The 19806-nt window shown below is 48.4% G+C and overlaps 1 protein-coding gene across 1 annotated transcript in view; it reads left to right on the forward strand.

The window, feature by feature from the left end:
- The window catches only part of LOC146194287 (uncharacterized), a gene marked incomplete at its 5' end in the record, with an annotated part of 135347 nt that overhangs the window by 113249 nt on the left and 2292 nt on the right, over window positions 1–19806 (forward strand). The window lies entirely within an intron of this gene.

The raw sequence follows: 19806 nt of genomic DNA on the forward strand, positions 1-19806 counted from the left end.
CTGCTGCGCACAAGTAGCGAGCCACCCTTCGATTGCCGAGAGCACTAAGAAAAAGAAAGAAACAACATATGAACAAGGAAAAGAGCAGTAACAGCACAGACAGTTTTCACGAAAGAAAAGGGGGGAATCATCGTTTTCAATTTACGACAATGTGAAGTATAACTCCACAAAAGAAGTTCCCAATGTAACCAACCAGCCTAAAAGGTGGGGATATGGCGAATAACTCACTATTTAATACCTAAAGACCTGTATTATGCACATTTTTCGCCTGCAAGCCCATACTTTTATCTATTATGGAGTCAAGGCAGGTAGCGTTACTTGTCTTTACGCTTTGCTAACCAATGCAAGTGCGCCCTTTGTTAGACCCGAAGGAGTTCACTTCTTGTACTTTTTCTCAGTCGCCAACAATGCAGATTTATCGAAGATGAAATAACTCTCTCTATCAGTACCCGCCAAAAAGCTCGACTTTCACAGATCCTTATTAGATGGCTAATTAGCCAAACCATTGACCCTTTATTTCAGTTTGCTCTCAGAGACACGTTAATATTGCTTTCCTTTCCTGTACTCATATTCATCATGTAGCATTTTACCACAAATATCCATAGGGTAATAAGGTATTAGGTAACTGTACAGTACGTTAACATGACAAGTTGGCCTAGTCTGTAAGGTATTCATGGCAATCGAGCGCGAGAAAGGCAAAAGTGCAGAGAAGACAACACGACACAAGCGCTCATTAGCACTAGAATGGCTTATTTGGAAAAACAGCATTTCACTGAACGCGCACTGAGTGCTTCTTTTCTGAATAACCATTCATTTGCTTGTGTCGCGTTTCCCTCTGTGCATGTTCATCTTTTTCGTGCTCGGTTACCATTATTGAAATATGTGTACAGTTTGCGTTCCACGTGTGGTGTTTCAAACAGAGCAGTTCATATGCAGAACTGTCACTGGTAGGCTGAAAAGACAGTCTTTTCAAGAAATTCATCCACACAAGAGTTCTTAACTATGGCCTATTTTAGATCAGGTGCAGAAATGCATGCTAAAGGAAACTGAGCAGACAGTGTGCCTTTTTAGGATTATATCACATGGAATATCCAGAATGCTGCAAACTGCAGACACCACCCAGAAGGACGAGGTTTTCTCTGATAGTTCCGGCCATTCAACAGTAATACTACAGAGGTGTAAAGAGCCAGCGCCGCCCAGCGTCATCAAGTGTTGGCACGCGACAAGGAAGTGAAGAAGGCGGCTCATGTGTGGAGCGTGCGATTGAGAGCAGAGCCGCTCGTTCAAACGAGAACGGCGGGCAAAGTTATTGGAGGACAAGCGGCGGACACAGAACCCCGGCTCACCGCGTCCTGCCCGATCTATGAGAAGGCGATACCTCCTAACCCGGGTGACCAGACCTGGGCTTCGCCCACTCCAGTGGTGTGCCTGTACTGGGCACATAGCCAAGCCACACGTTTGGCGCCGTGCTAAGTTCTCTTGCTACAGCGCCCCAGGGAAAGTGGAAATTCTGCCGCCTGACGGCAACCTGAGGCCTCTCGCCTAGTCCGACAACCTTCCGGGTGGTTGCCAAGCCGCATGCTGGCCTGCCCCAAGTGCAGCTGGGCACTTGTGCGTTCCTAGCCAGCCCAGCCCACTCGACCGGGACATCTGCAACACGCAAAGCTCTGCTCCTGACATCCTCGAGACCTCGCCCGACCACTAAGACATTCGTACATATGAAAAACGGGACCCGACGCGGACATGGTGATTCTAATTATCTCGCGGTATTGACTTGCGATAATCGGTCTTTGACTCGTGTACTATTCTTTCTTATCTCATCCTAATAGTAGATAAAAAATCTGTTCCTAGTTTCGCCGCTTTGATCCTATTTCGTTTTTGTCCCACCGAAGCAACCCTTCAATGGTAATTTTTTATTAGACGCCCTTAAGGGTTTTGGCAGCCGCGACAGGTCTCTACGCTATCTACTGCTACGATTCGCCATGGACATGTGCGGCAACCGACGAGGCCACAGCTCAGCATCAGGCAAAGCAGCTAGCGTTTCGGCCATTTCAGCGCCGTCCGGACGGCCGCCCAACGCTTCCTCTCGCGGGCGTATCTCGGCATGCCGAAGTTGCACGCGCCGTAATGTGTGTGCGTGCGTGTGTGTGTGCAAACGCTGGCCAAGCCCGGCGTTCGAGAGAGAGAGAGCGTCGCCCTCGCCCGTCTGCAGGCAGCCGCCCCGTCAAGCTGCTCTTCGAAGCAGCCTTTTAGCGGCTGGTCCTTTCCTTTCCTTGTAGTAAAGGAAAAATAAATAAAGTATTATTATCAAAGTATTAGTATTATCTGTCGCGACACCGCGGACGGGTGACGCTACAGGGTGCGTTCCAATACCCCCTTGTAGACGTCTACATAAACGGCTACGCGAGCAGCCGCCATCTTGGGACGCGTTTCAATTATTGCGAAGCAGTCTCGCGAAGACGGCTTCGCCGAAGTCAACATCGATGCAGACTACTTTGCTGTCTAAACATGGCAGACAGAGCGCGGTTTGCGCTGAGCGAGTCGTGCGGGCGGTGGTTGCAGTAGCTGTACGGTGGTCGTGCTCTTTGCGAGCGCCGGAGTTTGCATATTGTCACGTGCTTCGGGGCGTCAGGAAAGGAAGAAGAGGCTGGAGAGAAGAAGAAGAAACGGAAGACACAGTGGTGTGTGCTGGTGTTCCTTGCATGACTTGCAGCGCTTTAGACTACCAATAAACACCCCCGTCACGTACTGAGTACGTAATAGTTGTGGTGGAGTTTGCGGTGTAGATCAACACGGATCCCGTTGTCTTCGACGAAGCCGCCGGCTCGCTGGTTTGCCACCCCTACCATCTAACATGGCTCAAGACGGCGACGCTGACCGAACAACACCTGCGGTGAGCAACTGGCAGCACTACCGCGAGCCGCACACATTTGGTGGAAAACCTGACGAGGACGTCGACGAGTGGCCAGCCAACTATGAACGGGTGAGCCGGTACAATCGTTGGGATGCGACCGTGAAACTAGCAAACGTAGTGTTCTTCTTGGAAGGCACTGTCCTAGTTTGGTTTGATAATCATGAAGGCTCGCTTACCAGCTGGGATTGTTTCAGATAAGAGATAAAGGACTGCTTTGGCGACGGATCCGCGAAGAAGAAACGCGCAGAACAAACGTTGATGCAGCGGGCCCAGGTACCTGGCGAGACATGCACCGCATATATCGAGGATATTGTGAAATTGTGCAAGGTGGTAAACCCTCGGATGTCCGAGGAAGATAAAGTGGGGCACTTGCTTAAAGGTATCGCAATAGATGTCTATAATTTCCTTATCAGCAAAGACAATTTGAACTCTACAGCTGACTTCATCAGGCACTGCCGCACTTTCGAAACCTTGAAGTCGCGCCGTATCACTCCTAAATTTGGGCGACTGGCCAACGTCACATCTGTTGCGAGCGTTGACTTCAGTGCTCCGGAGTCCATGGCTGATCTGATGCGCCGGATTGTGCGGGAAGAATTGTTGCGTGACAAAGACTCTACGTGCCGGGACGAACACCAGTATGACGGTTGCGCGCTGCAAGCAGAACCCGCGACCCCATCAACTTCCTGGATTCCGGCTTTAAATGCATCGCACTTTGCCGGGGGCAGACAGCAGAACGATTAAAGCACTTCTCAGCCACGGATGGGCCGAAGAACCACCTACACACGCCAGGTGGTTCGTCAGCAACACCGTCCTGATTACTACCGCCAACCAGAACAAGTTTCCGCCCGCATTTACTCGGACCGGTGGCGCCAGCAACCCGTGTGTTATAGCTGTGGCATGACCGGACACATCTCCCGGTATTGCCGTCGGCGGGGCCTACTACCACAAGATCATCGACCGCTGCCCAACATTTCTAATCATTTCGACACTGAAGTTTATCCGACACAGACTCTGGATACATACCGCCCGGCACAAATGCGAAACGGATCGCCTGCTTCGAACCGCAGCTTGACGCCGCCAACCCAAAGACAGCGACAATCTCCGTCTCCTCGGCCCCGTTCTTCCCCTTCGGGAAACTACAAGACGCGGCCCATGGGGGTGAAGTCGCCGGAAAATCAACGTTCCCAATACCTCTGCCTGTGTTTATGTTAAAGAACAAACTCGAAGTATCAATTGACGGCATCCACACTATGACACTAAGTGACACTGGAGCAACAGTCTCTGTTATGAGTTTAGCATTCAAGAATCGATTAGGACATAAAGTGATGTTTAGTGTGAATCAAGCTGTGGTATTCCGTGGTGTTGGCGGTGAATCATCGGTGCCTTTGGGTGTGTGCTATGCGAAAGTTGTGATTGGGGGCGAAGCGTTTCGAACCGAATTCACAGTGTTGCCTCGTTCCAGCATGAAGTAATTCTAGGTATAGACTTTTTGCAACAGTGTGGTGCAACGTTAGACTGCCGTAGTGGACAGATCTCGCCTAATGCTGCGTTGATGTCGGCCCTTGTAGGAACCTCGTCGCTCGATTTAGGAGCGTTTTCTGTGTCTGAAGATACAGTTGTACCTGCGATGTCCGGAGAATTCAAGTTATTTCATCTACGAATTTGTGCGAGAATTTCGACGCCGTAGTGGAACCTACAACGCTGGCCTGTGCAAAGAAGAGCGTCTTAGTGCCTCGTTGCATAGTTTCAGTCACCAGAGGCCACACCATGCTGTGGACGGTAAACTATTCACACGAGCCAGCCGTCTTGCCTCGTGGCATGAGGCTCGCTCATTACGACGAAGGTGTGTCGAATTACGTGGCGGCACTAAGTAACCATGCTCCTGAAGAGAAAACATCTCATTTTGCAGAGTCTCGAATCTAGGCAATGATAAACACAGCGTTGGGAGCACAGGAGCGCCGAATTTTGACAGACCTGCTCTCCAAGCATGTTTCGGTTTTCGACTTCGCCAGAGATCATCAGCCACCGATTCCAAATTCTCGCATCCATCATTCGATTGATACTGGAATTTCTCGCCCGATCAGACAGAAGCCCTATCGTGTGTCTCCGGCCGAACGTCAGCTTATTGACGATCAAGTTCATGACATGCTCCAACGTGGCGTTATACAGGAAGGTTGAAGTATTTCAGCGGCTCCAGTAATCCTCGTTAAAAAGAAAGGCAACACATGGCGTTTCTGTGTGGACTATCATCGTCTTAACGCCGTAACCAAAAAAGATGTATATCCGCTTCCACGTATTGACGATGCAATCGACTGTCTTCATTTGGCGTCATACTTCTCCTCGGTAGGCTTGAGATCGGGGTACTGGCAGATACCGATGAACCCAAGCGACAAAGAAAAGACGGCATTTGTGACCCCCAATGTTCTCTATGAGTTCAACTTAATGCCCTTTGGATTGTGCAATGCGCCTGCCACGTTCGAACGATTCATGGACACCATTCTGCGCGGACTCAAGTGGAAAATTTGTGCTATTTGGACGACGTTGTGATCTTCGGCAAGACCTTTCAGGAACACAATAGCTGCCTCGCCATCGTTCGTGATTGCATTGAGAGAGCAGGCCTCGTCCTCAACTCTAAGAAGTGCCACTTTGGCGAACGCCAAACAATTGTTCTTGGTTACTTGGTCGATAAGGATGGTGTTCGGCCGGATCCTCAGAAGATTGCGGCTGTAACCAGCTTTACAGCACCGAAATCAGTGAAGCAGCTTAGGAGCTTTTTAGGACTGTGCTCCTATTTTCGTTGTTTTGTGCCCAGATTCGCTGACATCGCATACCCGCTCACGTGCCTTTTGCACAAAGATGCACCGTTCAATTGGACTACTGACTGCGACTCTGCCTTCCGCCACCTCAAATTCCTTCTGACATCAGGACCTATCCTACGTCCCTTCTGTCCTTCTGCCCCCATCGAGGTTCACACCGACGCTGGTGCTGTGCTCATCCAGCGTAATGGCACCGATCAGCACGTGATAGCCTATGCTAGTCGTTCGTTGAGCAAGGCGGAGCGCAACTACACCGTTACTGAACAAGAGTGCCTCGCAGTGGTTTTTGCGGTGCAACGATTCCGTTCCTATCTATATGGCAATGTTTTTACCATCGTCACCGACCACCATTCGCTCTGTTGGCTCGTAAATCTTCGTGACCCTTGCGGCCGGCTCGCTCGATGGGCATTGCGGTTGCAAGAGTTTAACTTCACTGTGGCATACAAAAGCGGCCGCCCACATGCTGACGCTGACTGTCTGTCACGCTTGCCGCTTTCATCAACTGGTAGTGATGATGTCAAATTTGATGACTACCTGGCGCCTATCTCGGCAACGTTTCCTGACCCTCAACTGTTCCAGACAGAACAACGATGATCAGACTTTGTCACCGCTCTTCTCTGCCGCTCATGATTCAAGAGATGCGCATTTCTGCGTTCGTGCCGGCCTGCTTTACAAAAAGAATTTCAACCCCGGAGGTGCACGCTTTCTCCTCGTCGTGCCGAAAAACCTCCGCATTCCCGTTCTTGAAATGATGCACGACGATACCACGTAGGGCCACTTGGGTGTCGCCCGGACCCTTCATCGCACACAGGAACGCTTGTACTGGCCGAAAATGCGTCAAGTAATTCAGCGCTATGTAGCCAGTTGCGTCAAGCGCCAGCAGTACAAGCTCCCTACTTCCCGTCCAACTGGACCGCTGCACCCTATTGCGCCTCCCACCACACCCATTGAGCAGATGGGCATTGACCTCTTGGGTCCTTTTCCGCGATCTTCTAACGGTAACCGGTGGATAGTGGTATGTGTTAACCATCTCACTCGATATTCAGAAACAGCCGCAATACCCTCAGCCACTGCTTACGAAGTATCCCTATTTTGTCTGCGATTTCTCGTTCTGCGCCATGGCCCTCCTCGAGGTCTGATCAGTGACTGTGGGCGCCAATTTACCGCTGAAGTTATCGAAGAACTCCTTCGTCTATGCACCTGCGATTACCGTCATACAACGCCGTATCACCCGCAATCGAATGGACTTGTTGAACGGACCAACCGCACTCTGACCACTATGTTGGCGATGTACGTGGACTCTGATCACAAGAACTGGGATGACATCCTCCCTTTTATTACATTCGCTTATAACACTGCGCAGCATGAGACGACTGGCTACAGTCCGTTTTACCTCCTGTATGCTCGAGTTCCCCGCAGTAGTCTTGATACCATCCTTCCTTTCTCCCTCCACAACGAGCCTTCTATCGCCACTACTTTATGTCGAGCCGACGAAGTTCGCCGCGTTGCCCGCTTCCGCATCCTGGGCTCACAGGAACGTTCGAAGGAGCGTTATGACAACCGACGCCCACATGTCTCTTATGTGCCCGGTGATTTAGTGTTGCTGTGGACGCCGCTGCGCAAGCGTGGTTTAGCCCAAAAGCTGCTGTTTCGTTATAGCGGCCCTTTTGTCGTTTTGGAGCGCCTGAGTGACGTGAACTATGTAATTTCACGCCGCACCGAAAGTGGCCGATGATCACGCCGGACCCAGGTGGTGCATGTCGCTCGACTAAAAAGGTTCCATCCCCGGCACCTTCCTTAAACTGCTTGTCCTGGGGCTTCGTCTGCGAGGGGGGAAGTTTCACGTGCTTCGGGGTGTCAGGTGACTCGCAGCGTTTTAGACTACCAATAAACACCCCCGTTACGTACTGAGTACGTAACAATGTGAATGATCTTTCAAACGTGAGTTGTTACGTAAATGTATGCTCTAGCTAGAGGCTAATTTAGCTGTCTTTATGGTCGTGAGATTCATAGCACTGCAGATTTTTGTACCGCGCTCTGAGAGGAAAGCGTGCGTTGGGTGCTGTTGGTCTTCTTCTTTTTAACTTGACGACGAGTCTCTTCAGTCTTGATGTTATCCACGAACTCGTCGCTTTCTGGGCACCTTGCCGGGAGTCAGGACGGCTGCTGTACGGCGCACGTGTGTGTTCTTGCTGTAGTAGCCGTGGCAAACTCTTCCGCGGATTTTCAGTTAATCTCGGAAGAACGAACTCGCCTGACGATGCCGACTTGTTGCGCATTGATTTTTTTGTGCCTGTAGATTATTAAAACGAGTTGTCTTTGGTTTCCTCGTCTAGTGACTACAGACAACAGGTGTAACGGCACAAAGTTTTTCTGTAAGATGTGTTGTCGGCCTAGTTGGTGCAGTACTTCAGACATCTTATAGTAGCGCGAACAAAAACACACACAAGACAGGGTACAGGACGAGCGCTAACTGCCAACTGTTTATTGGAAGAAAAGAGGAACGTATATTTAAACCCTCGGCCACTCAGGTGTTCATAGCCCCCAACGCACTCACCCCACCCGGTATCAAAATTCATCAATGACAAGCCTAGGCATGTGTGAATAAACACAACAAGGAAGCGATAAATAAACGATACATATCTTAACAACAGTCAAACGTAGCAAAGCATTGTGAAGACTTGAAGCAAAAGCAGTCAAAACTAAACAACGTAAAAATTAGAGCTCACAACAAGGTAATAACCAAAGGTAACTAGCAAAGAGGCAATAGCAGTCAATCCCCCGTAGCAAAAGCAGTGTCCATAGCAAAGCAAAAGCAGTCTAACAAAAAGCCGTAAAAACCAGAACAAACAACAAGGTAACAAAAGCATTTTAACAAAAAAACCAACAAGGTAAGACCAAGGTAAAAAACCAAACCCAAGGGTAACCAACAAAACAAATTGTAGCAAAAGCAGTCAATATCTCGTAGCGAAGGCAGTGTCATGTATACGAAGCAAAAGCAGTCAAAATCTAAAAATTAATCAAGGTAAAAAAATCTATATATAAAAATATATATATAAAAATATATATATATATATATATAAAAACGCCACTAATACCAAAGACAGGTCGTCCGAAGCAGGTTACAAACAGTGGACAATGGAATACTCATTTCAGATCATATTATCGAGGAAAGATACCTCACTGCTGTAGAGCACTACAGAAGACTCACTGATACAGTCAGTCCCTCTTATCTTTATAAAGTACGCTTCCATGATTTCACGTGCGAGTGAATTGCGGCTCTTGCCAAGAATCCTAATCTCATACAGCCGAGGCTGGCAACCCCTACAGGACGCGCAATGCTTAGCCAAATTAGAACCTTCCCCCGTTGTTAATGATAAGTCATGTTCCCGTGCACGATCGTTCACGCAGCGTCCCGTCTGGCCTACATACACCTTTCCACAAGACAATGGTATCTCGTAGACAACTCCGATGGCGCATTCCGCAAAGGGCCTAGCATGTTTCTTGCCACAGCCGCTCTTCTTTGCTCCTTGTTTGGCGATACGGGGGCATAGCTTTGCCATTTTGAAAGGTGCTGAAAACGCCATCGGCACTTTGTACCTCCCCGCCACCTTCTTCAAGTTGTGCGACACCTTGTGCACATACGGCATGACTACAGGTTTACCTCTGCTTTCAGCCCTTTGCCGCGCTTTTCCCTTTATCTTTTGCAGCAATGTCTCAGCCACAGCCGCCACGATCGCACAGGGGAAACCGGCAGAAGAAAGCCTGCCCACCTGATCATTAAAACTTTCCTGCATTTTGTGCGGACATGACTTCATGAGGGCGGATTCCAGGCACAGAGAGACAATCCCCCTTTTAACTATTTTCGAGTGTGCCGAACTATAGGGCAACAGACCCTTCTGAACTCTGGGGTGATACAACCAGCAAACATGGCTGTTCGAAATGATTATGCGGATGTCTAAAAACTGTAGGCAGTCCTTCGAAGGCATTTCATGGGTAAATGTTAAACCTTTGCCATGCTGCCTAAACTGATTTAAAACATCATTCACCGTATCCTGGTACGTCATAGCATGGCTTATGCTCAACAGAACTAGAAAATCATCCACGTATCTGAACACTTTTAAAATCTTGGTGCCATCTAGGGCTGTCGTCAATGACTGGTCAATATGCGATAAAAAGATGTTGGTTAGTACTGGTGCTAACCAATCAATCGGGTTCGCGTTTTCAGTGGATGTCGTAGACCTTTTTTACTCCATACCACACGCGGATTTATTCGCATCGGTAAGGGCATGTGTGGAAGAACATGGAGAAGTGTCATTCCAGAATTCTGTAGGCATGTCATTAGATGATTTTATGACTCTTCTGGAATTTTACCTCAGCAGTACCTTTATTTCATTTGACAAAGAGCATTATCTGCAACGCCGCGGCATTTGCATTGGGTCATGCGTAGCACCAGTACTAACCAACATCTTTTTATCGCATATTGACCAGTCATTGACGACAGCCCTAGATGGCACCAAGATTTTAAAAGTGTTCAGATACGTGGATGATTTTCTAGTTCTGTTGAGCATAAGCCATGCTATGACGTACCAGGATACGGTGAATGATGTTTTAAATCAGTTTAGGCAGCATGGCAAAGGTTTAACATTTACCCATGAAATGCCTTCGAAGGACTGCCTACAGTTTTTAGACATCCGCATAATCATTTCGAACAGCCATGTTTGCTGGTTGTATCACCCCAGAGTTCAGAAGGGTCTGTTGCCCTATAGTTCGGCACACTCGAAAATAGTTAAAAGGGGGATTGTCTCTCTGTGCCTGGAATCCGCCCTCATGAAGTCATGTCCGCACAAAATGCAGGAAAGTTTTAATGATCAGGTGGGCAGGCTTTCTTCTGCCGGTTTCCCCTGTGCGATCGTGGCGGCTGTGGCTGAGACATTGCTGCAAAAGATAAAGGGAAAAGCGCGGCAAAGGGCTGAAAGCAGAGGTAAACCTGTAGTCATGCCGTATGTGCACAAGGTGTCGCACAACTTGAAGAAGGTGGCGGGGAGGTACAAAGTGCCGATGGTGTTTTCAGCACCTTTCAAAATGGCAAAGCTATGCCCCCGTATCGCCAAACAAGGAGCAAAGAAGAGCGGCTGTGGCAAGAAACATGCTAGGCCCTTTGCGGAATGCGCCATCGGAGTTGTCTACGAGATACCATTGTCTTGTGGAAAGGTGTATGTAGGCCAGACGGGACGCTGCGTGAACGATCGTGCACGGGAACATGACTTATCATTAACAACGGGGGAAGGTTCTAATTTGGCTAAGCATTGCGCGTCCTGTAGGGGTTGCCAGCCTCGGCTGTATGAGATTAGGATTCTTGGCAAGAGCCGCAATTCACTCGCACGTGAAATCATGGAAGCGTACTTTATAAAGATAAGAGGGACTGACTGTATCAGTGAGTCTTCTGTAGTGCTCTACAGCAGTGAGGTATCTTTCCTCGATAATATGATCTGAAATGAGTATTCCATTGTCCACTGTTTGTAACCTGCTTCGGACGACCTGTCTTTGGTATTAGTGGCGTTTTTATATATATATATATATATATTTTTATATATATATTTTTATATATAGATTTTTTTACCTTGATTAATTTTTAGATTTTGACTGCTTTTGCTTCGTATACATGACACTGCCTTCGCTACGAGATATTGACTGCTTTTGCTACAATTTGTTTTGTTGGTTACCCTTGGGTTTGGTTTTTTACCTTGGTCTTACCTTGTTGGTTTTTTTGTTAAAATGCTTTTGTTACCTTGTTGTTTGTTCTGGTTTTTACGGCTTTTTGTTAGACTGCTTTTGCTTTGCTATGGACACTGCTTTTGCTACGGGGGATTGACTGCTATTGCCTCTTTGCTAGTTACCTTTGGTTATTACCTTGTTGTGAGCTCTAATTTTTACGTTGTTTAGTTTTGACTGCTTTTGCTTCAAGTCTTCACAATGCTTTGCTACGTTTGACTGTTGTTAAGATATGTATCGTTTATTTATCGCTTCCTTGTTGTGTTTATTCACACATGCCTAGGCTTGTCATTGATGAATTTTGATACCGGGTGGGGTGAGTGCGTTGGGGGCTATGAACACCTGAGTGGCCGAGGGTTTAAATATACGTTCCTCTTTTCTTCCAATAAACAGTTGGCAGTTAGCGCTCGTCCTGTACCCTGTCTTGTGTGTGTTTTTGTTCGCGCTACTATAAGATGTCTGAAGAACAAAGTTTTTCGTTTGCTGTAGCCGGTTATCACCTCTCGTCCGTAATCCCCTTAAGTTTACAGTATTTTGCATGTTTTCATTCTTACAGCTGTGTGAATGAGACATTTGAGAAGCATGTAACTTCAGCATCAGTAATAAAAAAAGGAAAAAAGGACTAACGTTCTCTTCCGTCAATTCGTGAGCGGGATAATTGCGTGAGAAGTCGGTCTGCTACAAGTTAACCTATTAATAGTCTATCTACGTTGTGGCGATTACACAAGTAATATCGTTGCTGCAAAAAATCCGCAAACCGTTAAAAACGTGATTTTCACCTGTATTGTCGTAAATCTTTAAAGAAAACAGCGTTATAATAGTAGTTCAAATGTTTTAGTTCAACCTTGATGCCGCGAGGTGACGCCAGGCGTAAACAGGTAGACGCGTTCCCATACGCGAACCTGTAGACGTCTTCGAAGCAGTCTTGCTAGACGTCTAAGAATTGGAACGCACCCATTCACACTACAGTGCCTAGAATATATTCTAGGCACTATAATTCACACCAAATCGGTCTAGGGGCGAGGCCTCGGCTTTTCACGTGACCAATGACGTCATTTCGTCGGCAAAACACACATATAAAAAAAGCTTTGCTTCGGCGCGGCGGCTGCGTGGAAAGCGTCGCCGAGGTAAGTCGCTTGCTTCAACTTTTGAGCCATAACGGCCGCTTGTGTACCCTGCACTTGTTGTGGCAAGCCAGCAGCGGGAACTTAAAATTTCTTATGCTAGCATAAGCAGTCTTTCAAGCTATTTATTTACTTTTTTTTGCAGATATTCGCCGAAAGAGCGCGCGAATCTCGTTCAGTTTCACACTATAATATAGCTGCGGCAACAGAAATAAGTGATGATTATACAAACTTACTATGTACACACGATGTGAGCTTAGAGATAATGTTCTTGAACGATACCTTTAATTGTGATCATTCGAACCGCGCATTTGCGGAGCTACGTCGGTCATCAAAATTATAGGCTTATCGATGTATAGCTGCATATTGCGCAACTTAATTCTATGCAGCTAATAAAATGGCACATTTTTAGCTAGCATTTAATCCAAGTGGCGTTTCTTCGGCACTTACCTCGATCATGCGCAGAACCTTCATGATGGGGTCGTCATTGAATTCACCACCTGGTACATATATATATTGTCACATCTCGATAGAACGCCAAGGAGGACCCAAAGATAGGACGGGTTTAAAGGAGTATAGACACGTACATTTTCTGTTCCGGTATTTTTGCGTTAATCGATGGGCTTGCCAGTAAAGCGGCGCTAAACTCCGGCGTTTTTTACAGCGTTAGCTCGTTCCGAAGCGCCTTCATGGTAGAAGAACAAATGGTAGCGTAACTCCCATAGAAGCCTGCGTGTCGACTCTGAGCGAGGCTTTAGTTTCCCGGCGCCCCCTGCGAACTGTGAGGCACAACAAACTCGTGACGTTGCTTGTGACGTCACAGTAACGCACTTTTGGCGGGGAATTTGATTGTCTTTTTACTTATGAACGAAAAACAAGGCCAACAACGACGGAGGCAGAACGATGCTCGGATAAGGCAGAAAAATGGACACCGTAACTGTTCAGCCAACTTTACTTGACATGGATTTCTACTGTCAAGTTTTACGTTAACTGAAATGTTACGGCATCTTTAACCACCTTATCATAGCATCGTTCTGCCTCCGTCGTCGTTAGCCTAGTCTTTCGTCGCGCGTCATGTAAACGCATTCTGGGGCTTATTTCTTCGGGCACGTTTGTCAACAAGGGCCTTCAAGTGAATTCGGCAAGCACATGGATAGAATCGCATGGCTTGAGGTATTTCACTAATGGCATAAATGAGTGAAGCTGTGCTGCATAGAAAGCCAGGCTTTATTAATTCACGATTACTTACATAGACGCTTCACGACAATGAAATCTTAAAGTGTAGGAAAGCGACCACCGCTCATTCATCACGGTGTCCATGAAATCCTCGTGATAACAAATTGACCTGAGCGTAGGTCTCCAAACGATACACGGTGAGATTATAAAAGGGTAAAAGATCTTGCTAACAAACAAAGTACATATCAATGCCAAAGAACAACAAAAACGAACGGAATAACTAACGCTAGCGCTAGAACGCCAACCTGTAAGAGCTTAGGTAAGCAATTCAAATTGGGATTGCTAGTATTTAGAAGTTAATGCGTCTGAGAAGTGAAAATATCTACGATATAGCTTCGCTCCAATAAATCTCGCCCTGTTCACGATTCCCATATTTTACTCGCGCTTCATTTGCCACTGAGAGGAGTCGAGAGGAAATTTACAACTTGAGCATTTAACATGTTCATGAGAAAGATCCCATTGACAATAGGAACATCACTGTAATAACAGCTAAAGCACATTCAGCGAACGTTGGTGCGGTAATACGACGCAGTAAGCAAAACACGCAGCAAGGGAGCGGAACGGAAGGCTTTGAGCAATGCGACACGCGTCTTGGGGGCAATAAAATCTCACCTTCACCGCTCAATTAAAACATGCAGCGATACGCCGCTCATGCAGACGCGTATCCGTAAAACAAGCCACCACTTTTGCGACGTGCCTGGGAGGCCGAGCCGAGCCGCCGAGCTGTGACGCAGCATTGTCCCATTGTCCGGAAATGCGCACATGCAGCGGCAATCAGTTTCTCATCGAGCACAGACAGTCTTCGCCTTGCAGTAAAGCCCTACCAAAACCAGCAGAATGAAATACTGACTGTTTGTTACAGATAACCCACTCTGTACGCAGCACGCAACGATGAACGTTGAACCGGGGCCGACGACGCACCCATTCCGCTGATGAAAAAAGCTTTGGTCTGAACAGTCTGAACCATATCTGAGCTTTGGGCAACTACGCAGCGGATAATAAGTGGCCGAGAGAGGCCGTTAGAAACAAGTTAAAATATTAAAAACGTGACACGTTTTTTTACGTAAGAAACAAAAACTGCATTCATTCCTGAGCGCGAATATTATGTTTACTTTCTAGTTCTTTGGAGTTCTGGCAGATCTTATTTTCTGTGCGCTAGTAATTTGCCTCACAGTTCGCAGGAGCCCTCATCATCGAGTTGATGTCGCTGGCAGTAGGCAGCTGCACGCGTTTTCTTCCAAGTTGCGCGACCAGTTGTACATTGACCTTGGCGCCTTTCGCTGGCGCTTCGATGTGAAACCAGTTAGGGCTAGCGACGTCTAGGGTAGGCGGGGAGCGGCGCAGTATGTTCCCGGCGCGCCATCGACAGGCACCGTTGCCGTAAGCCCTACACTTGTACAGGCATGCTGTTGGGGCCTGAGTTTAGCAGGCAGTCTCCATACGTACACCGGTGAGGTAATTGTAACATGCACCAACGAAGAAGCCATCGAGTAAAGCGAGCAGAAGCGGAGTTCTTTCTCAGGGCACGGCCGGAAGCGGCGGCGGCGCTGTTCGAGTCCGGCCATGTGTCGTCACTGCTCTTTGCTTTGCCGACTCCACGTCAGAGTTGTTTGATTACGTCATGTTGTTTACCTATGTACACGTTTTCGTCACAGAGATGTCGATGCCAATGGGTTTTGAAAAACGAAGTACTTGCCTGGCTTGTTTTTAAAATCAAATTAAAATATCTTCGCGGAAACGTGCGAGGTTGGGATTGCTTGGGGAGCATCTCTGTATAACCAGGAAAGCAATCGTATTCCTTCCGACGCTTCAAAAAATGGTGTCTATACTCCTTTAATAATTAACCTGGACGAGTCTCGCGCTTCAACCTCCTTCTCTTTCAGGCTGGCGCTTGTGGGGCCAGTCATCATATTTGGCGTCTTCTTATATGCGGCATTTGCCCCCCTCCTCAGGAAGCATCGTCCCGATGAGCATAAAAGGGAGTAGGAGGTCAAGGTCAGTCCGCGTTGTACGGCTTCATGCGTACAACGTGGACGACGTCGGCTTGTTGCTGGCGTCGCTTTGAGGTCGACACCCCGTCTGGCACCACCTCATACGTGACGTCGGTTAAACGTCGCTGGACAACATATGGCCCGAAATATCGCCGCAATAGTTTTTCGGAGAGTCCACGGCGGCGAATAGGCGTCCAGACTCACACTTTGTCGCCAAGTTCGTACATGGTGACATGTCGGCGTCTATGATTGTAGCGTCGTGCATCTTGCTCTTGCTGATTCTTGATCCGCACACGCGCTAGTTGGCGAGCTTCTTCTGCACGCTGAGCGATTTCCTCGGCGTCCTGATCGAGATCGTCGGTGTCGGCATTCGCGAGCAACATTGCATCCAGCATAATTGTTACTGGTCGCCCGTGAAGGAGGCTGAATGGTGTCATACGAGTGGTGTCTTGGCATGCCGTATTGTAGGCGAACGTGACGTAGGGAAGAATTTCTTCCCCATTCTTGTGGTTCACGTCAACGTACATGCAAAGCATGTCTGCGATGGTTTTATTGAGGCGTTCCGTCAATCCATTGGTTTGGGGGTGATAGGGTGTAGTTTTACGTTGACTGGTACCACTGAGGCGGAGAACGGTCTCCAAAAGTTCGGCCGTAAATGCAGTTCCTCGGTCAGTTATAATGAGCGCCGGAGCGCCATGCCTCAGGACAATGTTCTCCACGAAGAACCGAGCTGCTTCGGCGGCGGTACCCCTTGGCAGAGCCTTGGTCTCCGCGTAGCGGGTTAGATAGTCGGTGGTGACAATTATCCATTTATTCCCGGCTGTAGACGTCGGAAATGGTCCCAGGAGGTCCATGCCGATTTGCTTAAGAGGTGTCGTTGGCACTTGAACAGGGTGGAGTAGGGCAGCTGGTTTTACAGGGAGTGATTTACAGCGCTGGCAGTCTATGCACGTACGTACATAATGTTTCACTGTCGCCGGCAGTTTTGGCCAGTAGTATCCGTGCTGGACTCTAGCCAACGTGCGGGTGTAGCCTAGGTGACCGGCGGTTGGCTCGTCGTGACACGCTTGCGAAACTTCACTGCGGAGAGCAGATGGGACGACGAGTAGATGACTGTTTCCCCCAGGGCGGAAGTTCTTCTTGTAAAGTACGTTGTTGCGAATAAAGAACGAACAGATTACTCGAGTGAAAATCTTAGGCACAATGGTAGTTCGTTTTTCCAAGAAATCAATAAGAGGGAGCAATTCCTGGTCTTCTCGTTGCTGTTGGGAAAGCGTTGCGTCATCTATGACACCTAAAAACGCAGTGTCTTCATCGGTCATAGGGGAAGGCTCGACCGGCGCTCGCGAAAGGCAGTCAGCATCGTGTGCTTTTTTCCAGATTTGTAAATAACTGCCATGTCGAATTCTTGTAATCGAAGGCTCCAACGCGCGAGTCTCCCTGAAGGGTCCTTTAGATTCGTCAGCCAACAGAGCGAGTGATGGTCGCTAAAGACTTGAAAAGGGCGAGTGTACAAATAAGGGCGGAACTTCATAACCGCCCATACCACTGCAAAGCATTCTTTGCACCAGTGTACCATTTGAGTTTGTCTAGCATCAAAAAGCAAAAGAAATTAAGAGAAAAACTAAAAAAAAGAACATAATACATTGAAAAAGCACTAGTCATTAACATATAAACCATATTCATTCCTTTATTAATGATAAAGTGGCCTTCAACAATAGTACAAAGCCTGAACCATTTCACCTGTAGTAATGCGTATCTCGACAATGTGGGCTGGGCACTTATTTTTCTGTCTACTCCAACATGCAAAAACTGTATCATGTGCATTCCCAACAACTTTGTGCAAGGCCAGGTTAAAGTATTGCCGTTTAATTTTTTTTTCGAACCTTCAAAACGCACTAATCTAAACAATAGACATGTACTTTGTAGAAACAGCACATTTTCCGAGTTTTGAGCTCTGTATTGCAGTCTGATAACAAATTGTCGATGAGTTATTGTCGTCGACTGTTGCACGGCGCGTGTGAATCTCATTACGCCACGTTTTTGGACTTACCACTGCACCTAATAAATACTAGCATGCACTCGGAACATCGGCGATCATAAATGCACGCGCTGATGTCCGTCCGGTGTTGCGTTGGCACTGCTCCGGTAGCGGACCAACGGGTAGCGAAAAGCCGAGTCAGACGTCGGGCTGCATGCACTTCAATATTGGGCGGTGGTCACCCAAGCAGAGACTGGCCGAGAGTTAGAGAGAACTTAACGAAGGTTTATTTACATGGTGAATCTGAGAAGGTACACACTGGAGAGCACTCGTGCTCTCGTTTTTAACAATTTTTTTGTCCCCAAGTACCTAGTTGGGGAATTTTCTATTTTGTCAAAGTCCAATCACATTTGAGTTCCTGATCTGCTGGCATTCGGGAACCGCCCACTAGAACGTCCTCCCAGCGCACTCTTTCCACTTTAGCGGCACGATGGCGACTCCGCCGGGGGAAGTCAGGCATGGGGGTCCCAAGGAGGCTTGCTGGCTGTCCAAGGTCGGAACCGCGCGCCACCCACGCGGACCCCTCGCGCGGGAGCACTCCGCGGGAAAGGAATGCGGTGACCGTTCTTCTCCACGAGGGGGAGATGACCCGCTCTCTCTCCTCGGTGCTAACACGCAGGCGCCGCGGCTCTCTGTTTCCAAACACAGGCGCGCCCGCTCTTCGGCGAATTCGTTAGCGCCTCTGCGCACAGTCCTCCGGACACAAACTGGGGCAACTGCTGCCGTCGCTGCCGATATGCGACACCGCGTTGCTGCGTCCTGGGTGGTTCTGGTCCACGAACTCCGAGGTGGTCGCGTGCAGTCTTCTTAGAAAAACGGACGCCCATCTCGACACGTGCACCGTCTCGTTACTCGGGAAGTTCGAAACGTAACACCGGACATCGGCGCACATCATCACGGCACTCTCGTAGTCTCACACAGCACTTTCGTTATGACGTAGCACGGACATCATAACATCTCACGTAAAACACAAAACGGCGCCTACACCTCCATTCGCACAACAAACAAGGATGACGCGATGCTTGGGCTAGAGACACATCGGCGGTACCCAGCTTTTTCAGCGCCGCTTGTATATGTACTACGTAGAACGTGCAGTACCAAACCTTAATGCGAGCAGAAAGCGATGCGTTACGTGACGCATCTCATCACAGATGGAAGTGAGGAAACTTTGAAGAATCAAAACTACATAATTACATAACGACCGTCGTAGACGTTAATCCACATGATAACGAGGACCAAATGAGCGGGCGTGCGGGCCGCGGGCTGGCCGTCAACACCGCGATTACATGCGCTTGCGCTCTGGTCGTGCTTGCCACCCTGTCGCTGTCCAACTCACGTAAATGTATCACCCATTCTAGGCACTATTCTTGCCACTGTACTGTGCTTCGTAATATTATAGTGCCTAGTCAGTATATTCTAGGCACTATAGTAATACGTACGCTCCTTGTTCTAGCGGTAGCCCCGTTTGCCAAAAAAGCAAGTCTTCTCTGTGCACCACCGCTTTCTTTTTGGCATTTTTCTCTGCAGTCTAGTGCAGGCGCACGTGCAGTCTCTGCACGTGCGGCTGCCTGTAGCACGCGCTCCCGAGCGAGCGGGCTGCGCAGACTCCGCAGGCAGCCGCGCGCAGCGCGGGCGCGGATGCGCGTAGGTTTTGTAGTTCCTTTCCGCTCCGCTGGAAACCGAGCGCTGGCGTCGCGGAGCAAACTCCAGCTTAAGAACCCGTCGCTGCTGCAACCGGGGGCCCGATCCTCGATATTCGCCTTCCCCTGGCGGCGCCATATTGTCTTTCTGATTGGCTCTGAAAAGAGTCACGTGCTTCAAACTTGTGGCGCGAAACCATCAGTTGAGGCAAGCACTTTTAGCGGTTACGTCAAAATGACGTAGCCGCGAAAATTGATTTCAACCGGAG

This window comes from Amblyomma maculatum, chromosome 3 (genome assembly GCF_055883805.1).
Source record: "Amblyomma maculatum isolate TAMU_Amacu chromosome 3, ASM5588380v1, whole genome shotgun sequence".
NCBI classification, from domain to species: Eukaryota; Metazoa; Arthropoda; class Arachnida; order Ixodida; family Ixodidae; genus Amblyomma; species Amblyomma maculatum.